The sequence below is a fragment of the Eretmochelys imbricata genome, chromosome 5 (genome assembly GCF_965152235.1).
Source record: "Eretmochelys imbricata isolate rEreImb1 chromosome 5, rEreImb1.hap1, whole genome shotgun sequence".
Lineage (NCBI taxonomy): Eukaryota > Metazoa > Chordata > Testudines > Cheloniidae > Eretmochelys > Eretmochelys imbricata.
In genome coordinates, this window is record NC_135576.1 from 626,109 (window position 1) to 640,331 (window position 14,223).

Sequence of the window (14,223 nt, forward strand, 5' to 3'; positions counted from 1 at the left end):
CCTCAGAGAGTTTATCCAACAGAAGGCTCAGGGGTGACGATCACACTCGCGGTATCAGTGGGGGAAGAGGAACTCAATACGCCAGGGTCCTTCACTCAAGCTGAGAAAGGTCCCACTCAAGCCAATGCTGCAGCGGGACCATTCACACTAGAGCGAAGGTGTAAGTGGTGACAGTGAGCGAGGAGCCACGGCAGCAATTTCATACCGGGGTGGCAGCGGATTCTCCATCGCTGGAAATTCTTCAGCCACCAGGGGGGTGTTTTTCTAAGGGACGGTTCAAACCAGGATTGATTCAGGGAAGTTCTGTGGTCACAGCAGTGCTGCAGCTGAGTGAGTCACCTGCCCTGCCCCCTTTGCCCCTGGGTGTGCCTTGGGGGGAGGGCAACTGCTCCTGCTCCCCCCCGGGCAGTGCCCGGTGCGGTAAGGCTTATGTGCCCTAGGAGCTGACCTCTCCATGGCCGGCAGGGCTCAGCTAGGCCTGTGCTGAGCTGCAGGCCCCTCGTGAATGCTTGTCCATAAATCAGGTTTCAGAGTAGCAGCCGTGTTAGTCTGTATTCGCAAAAAGAAAAGGAGGACTTGTGGCACCTTAGAGACTAACCAATTTATTTGAGCATAAGCTTTCGTGAGCTACAGCTCACTTCATCGGATGCAAGAATAAATGTGTTTGTCTCTAAGGTGCCACAAGTCCTCCTTTCCTTTTTGCGAATCCTTGAAATGAATCAAACATAAAAACCTCCAGTAAAAGGAATTTGTTACACACCAGCGGCACCTACTGGCTACCAACAGATGTAGCAGAGAAACTAAGACCAGAAATCTGAGCGCCCCTTTGACAAGCGTCCAATAAGCAATTAGAAGGCTGCAGCTTCCAACAGGCATAGGGGTCACCCTGGTGGACCTCAGAGTTTGCTGAACCCCCCAAGGAAGCTGCAGAACCCAGAAATGCTACTGGATGCTTGGGCCAGGCTGCGGGCCGTCTGTGCCATCTCCCAGGGTCTCCAGGGCTGAGGAGCAGGGAGAGTTCATTTCCGAGATTATCCTTCTCTTTGTGAGCTTTAACAGATGTAACTGACCGTTCTTCTGCGAGTGCCTGCTCATAGAATCCTAGACTATCAGGGTGGGAAGGGACCTCAGGAGGTCATCTAGTCCAACCCCCTGCTCAAAGCAGGACCGATCCCCAACTAAACCATCCCAGCCAGGGCTTTGTCAAGCCTGACCTTAAAAACCTCTGAGGATGGAGATTCCACCACCTCCCTAGGTAATCCCTTCCAGTGCTTCACCACCCTCCTAGTGAAAAAGTTTGTCTTAATATCCAACCTAAACCTTCCCCACTGCAACTTGAGACCATTACTCCTCGTTCTGTCATCTTCTACCACTGAGAACCGTCGAGATCCATCCTCTTTGGAACCCCCTTTCAGGTAGTTGAAAGCAGCTATCAAATCCCCCCTCATTCTTCTCTTCCACGACTAAACAATCCCAGCTCCCTCAGCCTCTCCTCATAAGTCATGTGTTCCAGTCCCCTAATCATTTTTGTTGCCCTCCGCTGGAGTCTTTCCAATTTTTCCACATCCTTCTTGTAGTGTGGGGCCCAAAACTGGACACAGTACTCCAGATGAGGCCTCACCAGTGCCGAATAGAGGGGAACGATCACGTCCCTTGATCTGCTGGCAATGCCCCTACTTATACAGCCCCAAATGCGGTTAGCCTTCTTGGCAACAAGGGCACACTGTTGACTCCTATCCAGCTTCTCGTCCCCTGTAACCCCTAGGTCCTTTTCTGCAGAACTGCTGCCGAGCCATTCGGTCCCTAGTCTGTAGCAGTGCATGGGACTCTTCCGTCCTAAGTGCAGGACTCTGCACTTGTCCTTGTTGAACCTCATCAGATTTCTTTTGGCCCAATCCTCTAATTTGTCTAGGGCCCTCTGTATCCTATCCCTCCCCTCCAGCGTATCTACCACTCCTCCCAGTTTAGTGTCATCTGCAAACTTGCTGAGGGTGCAATCCACGCCATCCTCCAGGTCATTAATGAAGATATTGAACAATGTCGATTCCATTCTAAGTGTGTGTGTGCCCATGTGTGTGGCCATCGGCTATTTTTGCCTCAGCGGTACCCGTAGGACCGGCCGTGGCACCCCCTAGAGTGCTGCGCTCATGCCGCGGTGTATCAGACGCTGCCGGCCCACGCTCTCGCAGTTCCCCCTTACCGCCTGTGGTGGTCAGTCAGAGCGCCTCTTTTGCTTGTCAAGAGCTAGCGGTTTCTTCCATTGGGACTTTGTGCCGTCAGGCTGTTGTTCGATTGTAGTTAGTGTTAAGTGCATAGTTAGCTCATAGTTAAGGTCCCAGCAGGGAATTCATCCCAAGTGGGTCGAGCTCCCGGGACACTGGGTTTAGCCGTTGCTGCCCTTCCTCCTCTCGCTCGCCAGCCCAGCCCAGACCCGCTAAACACCCAGGGGGCTAAAAGCGATCGTTTTGAGGGTGCGCTTGAGAGCGACGCCCTAGTCAGCTGGCCAGATCCTGTCCATCCTTTGCTCTACTGCCTTTCTCCCTACCTCTCAGCCTGATCTCAGGTTACCTCAGACCACTGGGTCCTGGACATAGTAGCTCAGGGCTATACCCTGCAGTTTGTGGATACCCCTCCTTCCCACTCCCCTGCTTCCCCATCCCTCTTCAGGGACCCCTCTCACAAGCAACTCCTGGTTCCAGAGGTCGACAAGCTCCTGCAGCTGGGGTCTGTGGAGGCGGTTCCTTGGGACATGGAAGGAAGAGGATTCTATTCCCTCTGCTTCCTAATCCCAGAGGCCAAGGGGGACCTCAGACCCATCCTGGACCTCCGTGGCCTCAATAAGTCTCTCTAGAAGTTGAAGTTTTGCATGGTCTCCATTATTCCCTCCCTGGATCCGGGGACTGGTACGCGCTCTCGACTTAAAGGACATGTATTTTTCCATGTCTCCATATTTCCAGGACACAGACGGTTCCTGCGTTTCATAGTGGCCAGGCACCACTTCCAGTTCACAGCGCTACCGTTTGGCCTGTCCTCAGCCCCCAGGGTGTTCATGAAATGCATGGCACCAGTAGTGGCTTACCTTAGACGTCCAGATCTCTCTGTACCTTGACGACTGGCTCGTCAAGGGCAGGTCTCCAGGACAGGTGCGGAGAAGCCTCGATCTGGTACGCTTCACCTGCAGTGACCTGGACCTGCTAATAAACACAGAAAAGTCCTTGTTAACGCCAGTCCAGAGCATAGAGTTTATCGGAGTAGTTCTTGATTCCACGCAAGCCAGGGCCTTCCTTCCGGAAACATGCTTCCAGGCCATGGTGGATCTTATTGCCCACGTGAGGAGACATCCGATCACCACAGCCCACACTTGCCTGTGGCTGATGGGCCACATGGCAGCATGCACGTACATGGTCAGGCCCGCTTGGCTTCATCTGTGACCCCTGCAAATGTGGCTAGCAATGGTCTACGTTCCCAGCAGGCACCCCCTAGACCGAGCGGTCACGGTGCTGCACCACATCCTCTCATCCTTGAACTGGTGGCTAGACACCAAGTCAGTGCTAAGGGAAGATCCCTTTGTGCCCCCATCATCGTCGCTCACCCTGGTCTCGGACGCCTCAGATCTGGGCCGGGAAGCCCACCTGGGCAAGCTCTGCACCAACGGTTGCTGGATGCAGCACGACTTAGCTCTTCGTATCAACGTCAGGGAGCTCACGGCAGAGCACCAGGCCTGTCAAGCGTTTTTGTCCCACCTGGGCCCCACCCTGTTTTCCTGCATAATATCTCTATTTCCTCACATATAGAGGCTTTATCTGATTCAAGGGATCTGTTACGGAGTCCCCGGGCGATGCTCTGGAACTGCTCCCTACGAAGCCAGGCAGGACTCTGGGGAAGTCTCCTCTCTGGGAGCAGCCTGTCTGCAGGACACACAGCTCACACAGCTTCCACCTTCCTGGGTCTGACCTCGGAGCATTCAGCCTCCCCTGCCCCTCTGTGCGCTTCCCACAGCGACTCCGCCCAAACAGGGTCCTGGGGAAGCCAGAGGGTCCTGCCCCCCAACTCCGCAGTCAGACGGGACTCTCAGCCAGCCAGTAAAACAGAGGTTTATTAGACGACAGGAACATGGTCTAACACAGAGCTTGTAGGTGCAGAGAACGGGACCCCTCAGCTGGGTCTATTCTGGAGGGCAGTGAGCCAGACAACCATGTTTGCCCTTCACTCCATGTCCCAGCCAGCCCCAAACTGAAAACTCCCTCCAGCCCCTCCTCCTCTGGGCTTTGTCCCTTTCCCGGGCCAGGTGGTCACCTGATTCCTTTGTTCTCCAACCCTTTAGCTCTCACCTTGCAGCGGGGAAGGGCCAGGCCATCAGTTGCCAGGAAACAGGGTGTCGGCCATTCTCTGTGTCCAGACCCCTGCACACACCTGCCCTCTAGGGCTCTGCAATGATCATACACCCTTACCCCACCACCTAGATACTTAAGAACTGCCTAGGGGAAACTGAGGCACCCCCACACGATTCAGAGGAACCATTAAGAACAGTCCCATTTCGTCACATCTCACCCCCCTTCGAGATCGAACTGAGCGGGGTCACTTTAACCGGTGACCAGGGGAAGTTCGAAGCCACCAACATTCCCATGGATGCCCCAGCATCTCTACCTTTCCTTGGTGGGAGTTACACCAGGCCCTTCCAGTTTCACGCCCTCCCTTAGGTCAGGGGTGGTTGATAGCCCTCGCATGCCGCATGTGGGAAGGTTTATGCGGCCCATGCCCTTTGGCCACCCCAAAACCCCAGGGGGTCAAACTGGGATCGGGTCTTCTCCCAGTGCTCCAGTCTAGAGGGCTGCAATTCGGGCTCTCTTGGTTAAGAGCCCCCATCTTGACCTGGGCCACATACTGTTCACTTACAGAACCAGCATGGAGACATTCCTTTCTCAACAACCTTATCTCCCCAACAAGCTGGCCAAATACAGCCACTTGGTTAGAAGACTGTTTAACTTTCTTAACAGCTTTCACTCCATCTGAGACCTTCTCAAAGCTCTCCACACTGGATCCTTCAACAGGAAAGTCGGTGGATCCATTCACAACAGAAAATTTCTGGCTGTTAGGAACTGAAACTTTCTTGATTAAATCACTTTCACACCCTTCAGTTGCAGTAAACTGCTTGCAAAGACTCCATGAGGATTCCTTTCCCTAGGGCTTTTCTATGCAACAATTCACCCTTCACAGAAATTCTGCCCTTACCCTCTTCACCTAGGGCTTGCTCTAGAGGAACACTTTCCTGAGCAACAACAGACTCTTTCTGGGTCTCCCTTACATCCAGAATTACCTCTGGCCCATCCAGCGGATTCCTACACAATCCCCTTTCAGGCAAATTTACAGACTTCCTCGATAACAGGTCAGAAGCATTCTCCTTCCCTTTGCCACACACAAGTTCAGGAATCCTTTCCTTCTTGCTACAGGTTTCCACACCCTCAGTTGGTAACACAATCACATCACCTTCATGCTCCCCTTGTGCCCTGGCTAGGATCTCACCCTTGTTGGGGACACTGGGGCATGGCCACTAGGTAACTCGAGGGGATAGAAGACCACGAGAGTCGATGAAGCCCCCTCGCACTAGGCCCAAGTGTCCTTTGCCGCCGCCCCCCCCCCCCCCCCCCCGCTTGGAGGCACTCGCAGCAGTTATGCTGAGGATCTGCAACAATATGTTGCAGAGTCAGACTGCCTGAAACTAAACAAGGCCAAACAGGGCAGTTATGGAAGAACAATGCTGAATAAAGCAGCTTTATGTATGGTTTAACAGATGGTACAGAGAACAACGGAACTAGCTGGTAACTGGATTGGCTGGCTAGATGGATACTTAGGGCAGCTTGCTATTGGATAAGTTTGCTGAAGAAAGGATGTATAAAATCCTGTGTAACTTCCTGCTCTGGGTGCAGGATTTGAGATTCTATTCTCCCTGTATCTTGTTTGCAGCTGCAAATAAACTTTTCTGCTTCTCCACCCCGTTGTGATTATTGGGTGATGCACACCGGGTATCGGACCCCCCTCCCCCCCGCTGTTGTTTTGCCTCTCGGCACTGGGTGCCGGCAACAGCTTTTGGCGTCCCTCGGTGGGCGACGAGGCTGCTATTTAGCCTTGCCCGGACCCCTCCTGGAGGTCGAGGATTGCGGTGAGAACCGACGCCCAGCGCGCACCAGTGAGTTCATTGGGGGCCTCGGAGGAGACGCGATTTGATCGACCCCGGAGGGCACAACGGTGCAATGCACTCATATAGTGGAGAAGCAGCTGTGGGCGACGGTGAGGAACCGGTCCCTTAGACGTGGGGGAGCAGCAGCTGCAGGCCACGGTGAAGAACCGGTCCCTTGGATAAGGTAGGAACCTTTTGAAATCCGGATTATATGTTCTGTTGGAACCTGGGGACGCCCAGAGTTACTCTGTAGGTATGGGACAGGGACAGAGCTCGGGGGTTAGGGCACAGTGTACGCCCCTAGAATGCATTCTAGCAAACTGGAAGGTATTTGGTGCGGATCCGATGACTAAGAGCCAATTAAAACGATTCTGTACAGTTGACTGGCCTCAATATCAACTCGAGGACCAGGAGTGGTGGCCACCAGGAGGGTCAATTAATTACAACACGATCCTCCAATTAGTTTTGTTTTGTCAGTGAATGGGTAAATGGAATAAACATTTGTATGCACAAGCGTTTATACCTTTAAGAGATAGAACAGAGTTGTAATTCTCCAGAGCTGTAATTTGACTCCGACTGGTTCGGTAGTAGTTAATGTTAGTCCCCAGACCTCCACCCCCACTGTAATGGCAGAGCCGGTGTCCCCTTCGGCCCCCACACCCCCACATTATAAGGGTAGAATGCCTCGAGTTACAGAGATTGCCCCCTCAGTGGGACTCTATCCTTTGATTACTGAGACTGTTGTGGCTTGGCCAGGGGCAGACGGATGTCAGGCTACCACTATGCAAGTTTACACCCATGTGCCATTCAATCCAATAGACCTAGCAGCTTTTAAAACACAGGCTGGGGAATTCTCCATGAATCCAAGCCGGTTTATTTCAGTCTTTGAGGGGTGCCTCAGTAGTCACAAGCCAGACTGAGACAACTGTAATATCCTCCTGAGAACCCTGTTGTCTGAGGTGGAGAGGGATCAGGTTACAGCTAAGGCAAGGGGAGCGTCAGCTTTCAAGCAAAAGAAAGGAAGCTATCTGTCAAGTTCCTACCCCAAGTAATCGTAAGCGGCTCAGGGCATTTCTGGGTATGGCAGGCTTTTGCAGGATATGGATCCCAGAGTTTGGATTAAGAAAAGGAGTACTTGTGGCACCTTAGAGACTAACCAATTTATTTGAGCATGAGCTTTCGTGAGCTACAGCTCACTTCATCAGATGCATACCGTGGAAACTGCAGCAGACTTTATATATACACAGAGAATATGAAACAATACCTCCTCCCACCCCACTGTCCTGCTGGTAATAGCTTACCTAAAGTAATCTTCAGGTTAGGCCATTTCCAGCACAAATCCAGGTTTTCTCACCCTCCACCCCCCCACACAAATTCACTCTCCTGCTGGTGATAGCCCATCCAAAGTGACAACTCTTTACACAATGTGCATGATAATGAAGTTAGGCCATTTCCTGCACAAATCCAGGTTCTCTCACTCCCTCACCCCCCTCCAAAAACCCACCCCCATACAGACACAAACTCACTCTCCTGCTGGTAATAGCTCATCCAAATTGACCACTCTCCAAGTTTAAATCCAAGTTAAACCAGAACATCTGGGGGGGGGGGGGTAGGAAAAAGCAAGAGGAAATAGGCTACCTTGCATAATGACTTAGCCACTCCCAGTCTCTATTTAAGCCTAAATTAATAGTATCCAATTTGCAAATGAATTCCAATTCAGCAGTTTCTCGCTGGATTGTGGGCTAAACCCCTGTACGACTGTGTAAAAGGAGCAGATCATGACCCCTTCTATTGGACCCCAGAGGCTGACAGGGCATTTAAAAATCTTGAAAAGGAAGTTGATGGAAGCCCCGGCTCTGGGCCTGCCGGATCTCTCTAAGCCGTTTCAGTTGTATGTACATGAACGAAAGGGGGGTGGCCCTAGGAGTGCTCACACAGCTGTTAGGAGCATGGAGACGTCCCGTGGCTTATTTTTCTAAGCAACTGGATCAGGTTGCAAAGGGTTGGCCGGCATGTTTACGGGCGGTCGCAGCTACTGCCCTATTGCTTGAGGAAGCCGAGAAGCTAACATTGGGAGGGGTTATGCAAATCTATACTCCCCATATGGTCCAAGCCTTATTGGATGCAAAGGGAGGGCCTTGGCTCACCCAGGCTCGGATTGCTCGGTACCAGGCTAAGCTGTTAGAGAACTCTGAAGTCACCTTACAGTCTTGCCCCTCCCTTAACCCAGCCACTCTCTTGCCAGAAACAGAGGAACAGGAACATGACTGTTTAGAGATCATAGATGTCCAGTACTCCAGCCGTCCGGATTTAAAGGATGTACCCCTCCCAAATGCAGATTATGAGTGGTACTCTGATGGTAGCAGTACTGTAATAGATGGGCAAACGAGGGCGGGTTATGCTGTTGTGACCCTCCATGACACTGTGGAAGCTGAAGGTTTGCCTGCTGGGACCTCTGCCCAGCTTGCCGAACTAATAGCCCTGACCCATGCACTTGAACTGTCAAAAGGAAAGCGGGTCAACATTTTTACTGATTCAAAGTATGCTTTTGGTGTGCTCCATGCTCATGCTGGCCTATGAAAGCAAAGGGGAATGCTGACAGCCCAAGGCTCCCCAGTCAAGTACGGGCCCCAAATCCTCCGGCTCCTAGATGCCGTACAACTTCTCTCGGAAATGGCGGTGGTACACTGTAAAGCCCATCAAAGGGAAGATCAAGATGTGGCCAGAGGTAACGCCCGGGCAGATAGAGAGGCTAAGCATGCTGCCACCCTGCCATCCCCTCAGACTGAGAACGCCCATATGCATGCCCTTATGCCATCAGTAGGGGAACTTCCAACTCCTCAGTACTCTGGGGAGGAAAGACAGCTAACTGACAAACTCGATCTCCGGGAAAAGGAGGGATGGCTCCATTCCCCGGAAGGGAAGGTCCTCTTACCAAAGGGCCTAATCCGGCCAGTGCTGCAGAAACTACATCAAACCACTCATGCTGGCAGGGAAGCATTTGTCCAGCTAATGGGAAAATACTTTATCACTTCCGGACTCCGACCCCTGGCTGCCCAGGTACAAGCGGACTGCTTAGTCTGCCAAAAGAATAACCCCCGACCGGGACATCCTGTGCCACCAGCTGCCCTAGAACCCACTCCGGGCCCCAGGCAAGTGGGGCAAATAGACTTTACTGAGTTTCCCCGGACCCAAGGGTTGAAATATCTCCTTGTCATAGTGGATCGGTTCAGCGGATGGCCAGAAGCCTTCCCATGCCATAACTGCACTGCCAGGACAGTGGCCCTCAAGTTTGTTAAGGAGATCGTTCCTCGCTTTGGACTCCCCCGTGGATGGAATCTGACAACGGGACACAATTCACGTCAAAAATCATCCAAAGCATCTCACATGCCTTACAGATCCCCTGGAAACTCCATACGCCCTGGAGACCGCAAGCCAGTGGGGTAGTGGAGCGTACCAATCAGACCCGTAAACGGCATCTCTCAAAAGTGTGCCAAGAAGCCTCACTGCGATGGCCTGATGCTTTGCCCCTTGTCCTACTCCGTATCCGCGTTCTCCCAAAGGGTAGATTAGGGCTCAGTCCCTTTGAAATTATGTTTGGAAGGGCATGGCCTATGAATGGCACCCCGGTTCTGTCAGGGGAATGGGAGCTGGGTAATGTTTTTTTGTCACAGTATATGTGTTCCCTGTCCGCTGTTCTCTTGTCTCTTCACAGGTATACCAGGATTCCCAGCCTCTCCCCTTGGACTCTCCCGTCCACTCCTTACAGCCGGGGACTCTGTGCTTGTTCATACCTGGAAAGACGAGCCTCTCCAGGAAAAGTGGAAAGGACCCTATACCGTCCTGCTGATCTCCCATACAGCGGCAAAGATCGAGGGACACAAGAACTGGATCCATCACGCTCGTCTGAAGGCAGTACCCGCCCCCTCGTCAGCAGAACAGTGGACCGTCCAACCTGCTGACTCCTCATCTAGTGACGATCTCTGGCTAAAGCTACTGTTTAAAAGACACAAATAGCGGACACCTTAACGCCAAAATGGGCCCACCCAGGTACTGGAGACCCTGGGTTGGGAAGACTCTGGTGATAATTAATTGGGTAACATTGTTATTCTCTGTATTGGTATTTCCAAACTGTGCATATCGGGAGCATAACTCCTTTGTTTCGCTTGCGCACCATGTTACTACTTTAACAAACCAGACTGATTGCTGGGTATGTGCTCCAACTCCCCTGTCCCCCAAAAGGGGAATGCCCCTTGACATGCTGCCCCTGACCCTAGCAGAATTAGCCGCCACCAAAGAGCAGGAAAGAACAGACTCGCCGTTCTGGAATAAGACCTCTTTACAGCAGGCCACCTATCAGGACCAGGAGTATTCAGTTGCAGTACTCACTGAGGGAGTGTTATGTTTTACCCGAAGCCAATCTGATCACTATGGGCGTCCTGCGGGAAAGAGCTCCTCTGTTATTACACAGTGGGCTGAGGGGTATTTAAAGACCAAAAGGGGAAGCCAGCGGTGTGGGTGTAATGGTTCCTCCCCTTTTAGAGAAACTCTTACAAATAATCTTACCACGAGAAAGGGGTTTGGAAATGTAACTTGCCGTCCAGTTAATATCTCCAACGTAGCAAGCCAATGGTGGGTTTGTAGTGGTCCCTATGGCGAGTGTAATTTAAACGGCACAATTAGAAATGCCCCCATTTGTACCCAATCAGGAGGATGGGATGCCCCCCAGGGGCATATGAACTGTTTGGAAAAACAGCTTCAAATATCCCAGGAATCCCCTTAAGAAACAGTCCTTACTGGGCCCTACAGGGTCACTATTTTGTATGTGGCCAAAAGGCTTACAAGGTGCTGCCAGCCAACTGGACAGGTAGCTGTTATATAGCTCGTGGAGTTCCTCATCTTTCCATAACTGCCACACTGCCCAAAGGAAAGATTAGAAATGCCCGCGACACCTCTGTTGAGTCACGAGAAAAGACCCTGCGGCGACTGAGTACGGCCTTGGAGGGCAATATGAAGAATCCCCTCACAACCGAGAAGCTGGTAGGGTGCTCTGTACTGGGAATAGTGCCACTGGTTTCCGGGCCAGCCATGGCATGCATAGGCCGCTATACTGTAAGGCTGCAGATGGTACTTGAGAAGGTGGCCTTAGAGTTAGAGGACTCAGTTAGTGATTTAGGGTCAGCAGTAAAAACATTAAATAAAGAGGTTCAGCAGCTCAGGACGTTTTCCCTCCAAAACAGGCTGGCTTTGGACTATCTCTTGGCATCCCAAGGAGAGGTTTGTGCCCTCGTCGGGCCCCGATGTTGTGTGTATGTAAATGATAGCAGTTGTGAGATCTATGAAAAGGTGGTACAGGCTGAGGCCCATGCCCGAGCCGGAGCACAGGTTGCCTATACTGCCCCAGAGAGCAATTGGTTGCAAACCTTGTTTTCAGGCTGGGGTTTGTCGTTTTGGCTTGGTGGTTTATTTAGCCTGTTATTGAAACTTCTCTTTCCTGTATTGCTTGTTGTCACGGAGTCCCTGGGCGATGCTCTGGGACTGCTCCCCATGAAGCCAGGCAGGACTCCGGGGCAGTCTCCTCTCTGTGAGCAGCCTGTCTGCAGGACACACAGCTCACACAGCTTCCACCTTCCTGGGTCTGACCTCGGAGCATTCAGCCTCCTCTGCCCCTCCATGCGCTTCCCACAGCCAGTCCGCTCAGGCGGGGTCCTGGGGAAGCCAGAGGGTCCTGCCCCCCAACTTTGCAGTCAGCTGTGACTCTCAGCCAGCCAGTAAAACAGAGGTTCATTAGACGACGGGAACATGGTCTAACACAGAGCTTGTAGGTGCAGAGAACAGGACCCCTCAGCTGGGTCCATTTTGGAGGGCCGTGAGCCAGACAACCACGTCTGCCCTTCACTCCATGTCCCAGCCAGCCCCGAACTGAAACTCCCTCCAGCCCCTCCTCCTCTGGGCTTTGTCCCTTTCCCGGGCCAGGAGGGCACCTGATTCCTTTGTTCTCCAACCCTTTAGCTCGCACCTTGCAGAGGGGAAGGGCCCAGGCCATCAGTGGCCAGGAAACAGGGTGTCGGCCATTCTCTGTGTCCAGACCCCTGCACACACCTGCCCTCTAGGGCTCTGCAATGATCATACACCCTTATCCCACCCCCTAGATACTTAAGAACTGCCTAGGGGAAACTGAGGCATCCCCACACTATTCAGAGGAAACATTAAGAACAGTCCCACTTCGTCACACATAGTCACCCCCTCCTAGCACCCTGAGATACCCCCTGCACACACACAGCCCCTACCTACCCCCTCCTTGCACCTTGAGCTGTTTTCAAACTTTTTGAGCTTAGCCCCCCACTTTTGAGTTATAATTTTTGGTTGCACCCCCCGGCCAACCCAGACAGGTGGGTGGCCTGCTGCGGTGAGTCGGGCGGGGGGGGGAGGGGGCGCTGCCTCCCCAGACCCGCTGTGCGGAACTGGCTCAAGTCCTGCTGGCCCCTGCCCCCAAAATAGACATCAAAGTACACCTGTGCCTGAGCCCTCCCCCTGCCCAGATGGGAGCTGGGGGCTCAGAGAGGGATCCCCTGGGAGTGGGGGGTGGGGCCTGGGGAGGGAGGGGTCCCTTAGAGGCAGGGGTGGTGGCTAGGGGCCCAGGGAGGGGTCCCCTAGAGGCTGGGGGTGGGGCTGGAGGCACAGGGAGGGGGTCTTCTGGGAGTTGTAGGGGGCTGGGGGCACAGGAAGCGGTCCCTTGGGAGCAGGGAGGGGTCCCATAGAAGCGGGGGGGCTGGGGGCACAGGGAGGGGTCCCTTAGAGGCAGGGGGCATGGCTGCAGGCACAGGGCGGGTTCCCCTAGAGGCAGGGGGTCTGGGGGCACAGGAAGGGATCCCTTGGGGATCAGGCCCCCGTAACACTTACTGGTCTCTTCTTTGCCCTGCAGTTTTAGTCCCCTCCCCTCCCAACCTGGTCCTGGAAGAGGCTGGCAACTTCCAGCTCCCATGGGCTGGCCGAGACGCCCCCTCACCGTCCTTGGTGCGGTGCGGCTTTCATTCGGGCGCGGAGGCGGGCGCTGGGCTGGGCGGGACCCCACGTGGGGTGGGGAGCAGGACAGCGCTAGGCCGGCGGGAGCGGGGTCACCGTGCTGCTGGGAGCTTCTCCCGCCGGGGCTGGAGCGTCTTCACTAGCCCGCTGCAAGTGCACCGCGACCTGGGTGGGACATCAGGTCACCCTGCCCCAGCGCCACGCGTCACCAGCAGACCCGGCCTCGGGTGCTACATAAAGGCCAGATCCTCCCCTGGACCTTTGTGCAACCAACCCAGTGAGAGTGGGGGGGCCGAGGGGAGCACCTGGTGTGACGAAGCGGGACTGTTCTTAATGTTTCCTCTGAATAGTGTGGGGGTGCCTCAGTTTCCCCTAGGCAGTTCTTAAGTATCTAGGGGGTGGGATAAGGGTGTATGATCATTGCAGAGCCCTAGAGGGCAGGTGTGTGCAGGGGTCTGGACACAGAGAATGGCCGACACCCTGTTTCCTGGCCACTGATGGCCTGGGCCCTTCCCCCCTGCAAGGTGCGAGCTAAAGGGTTGGAGAACAAAGGAATCAGGTGACCTCCTGGCCCGGGAAAGGGACAAAGCCCAGAGGAGGATGGGCTGGAGGGAGTTTCAGTTTGGGGCTGGCTGGGACATGGAGTGAAGGGCAGACGTGTTTGTCTGGCTCACTGCCCCCCAAAATGGACCCAGCTGAGGGGTCCTGTTCTCTGCACCTACAAGCTCTGTGTTAGACCATGTTCCTGTCGTCTAATAAACCTTCTGTTTTACTGGCTGGCTGAGAGTCACGTCTGACTGCGGAGTCGGGGTGCAGGACCCTCTGGCTTTCCCAGGACCCTGCCTGAGCGGACTCGTTGTGGGAAGCGCACAGAGGGGCAGAGGATGCTGAATGCTCCGAGGTCGGACCCAGGAAGGGGGAAGCTGTGTGAGCTGTGTGTCCTGCAGACAGGCTGCTCCCAGAGAGGAGACTTCCCCAGAGTCCTGATGGGGAGCAGTTCCAGAGCATCGCCCGGGGAC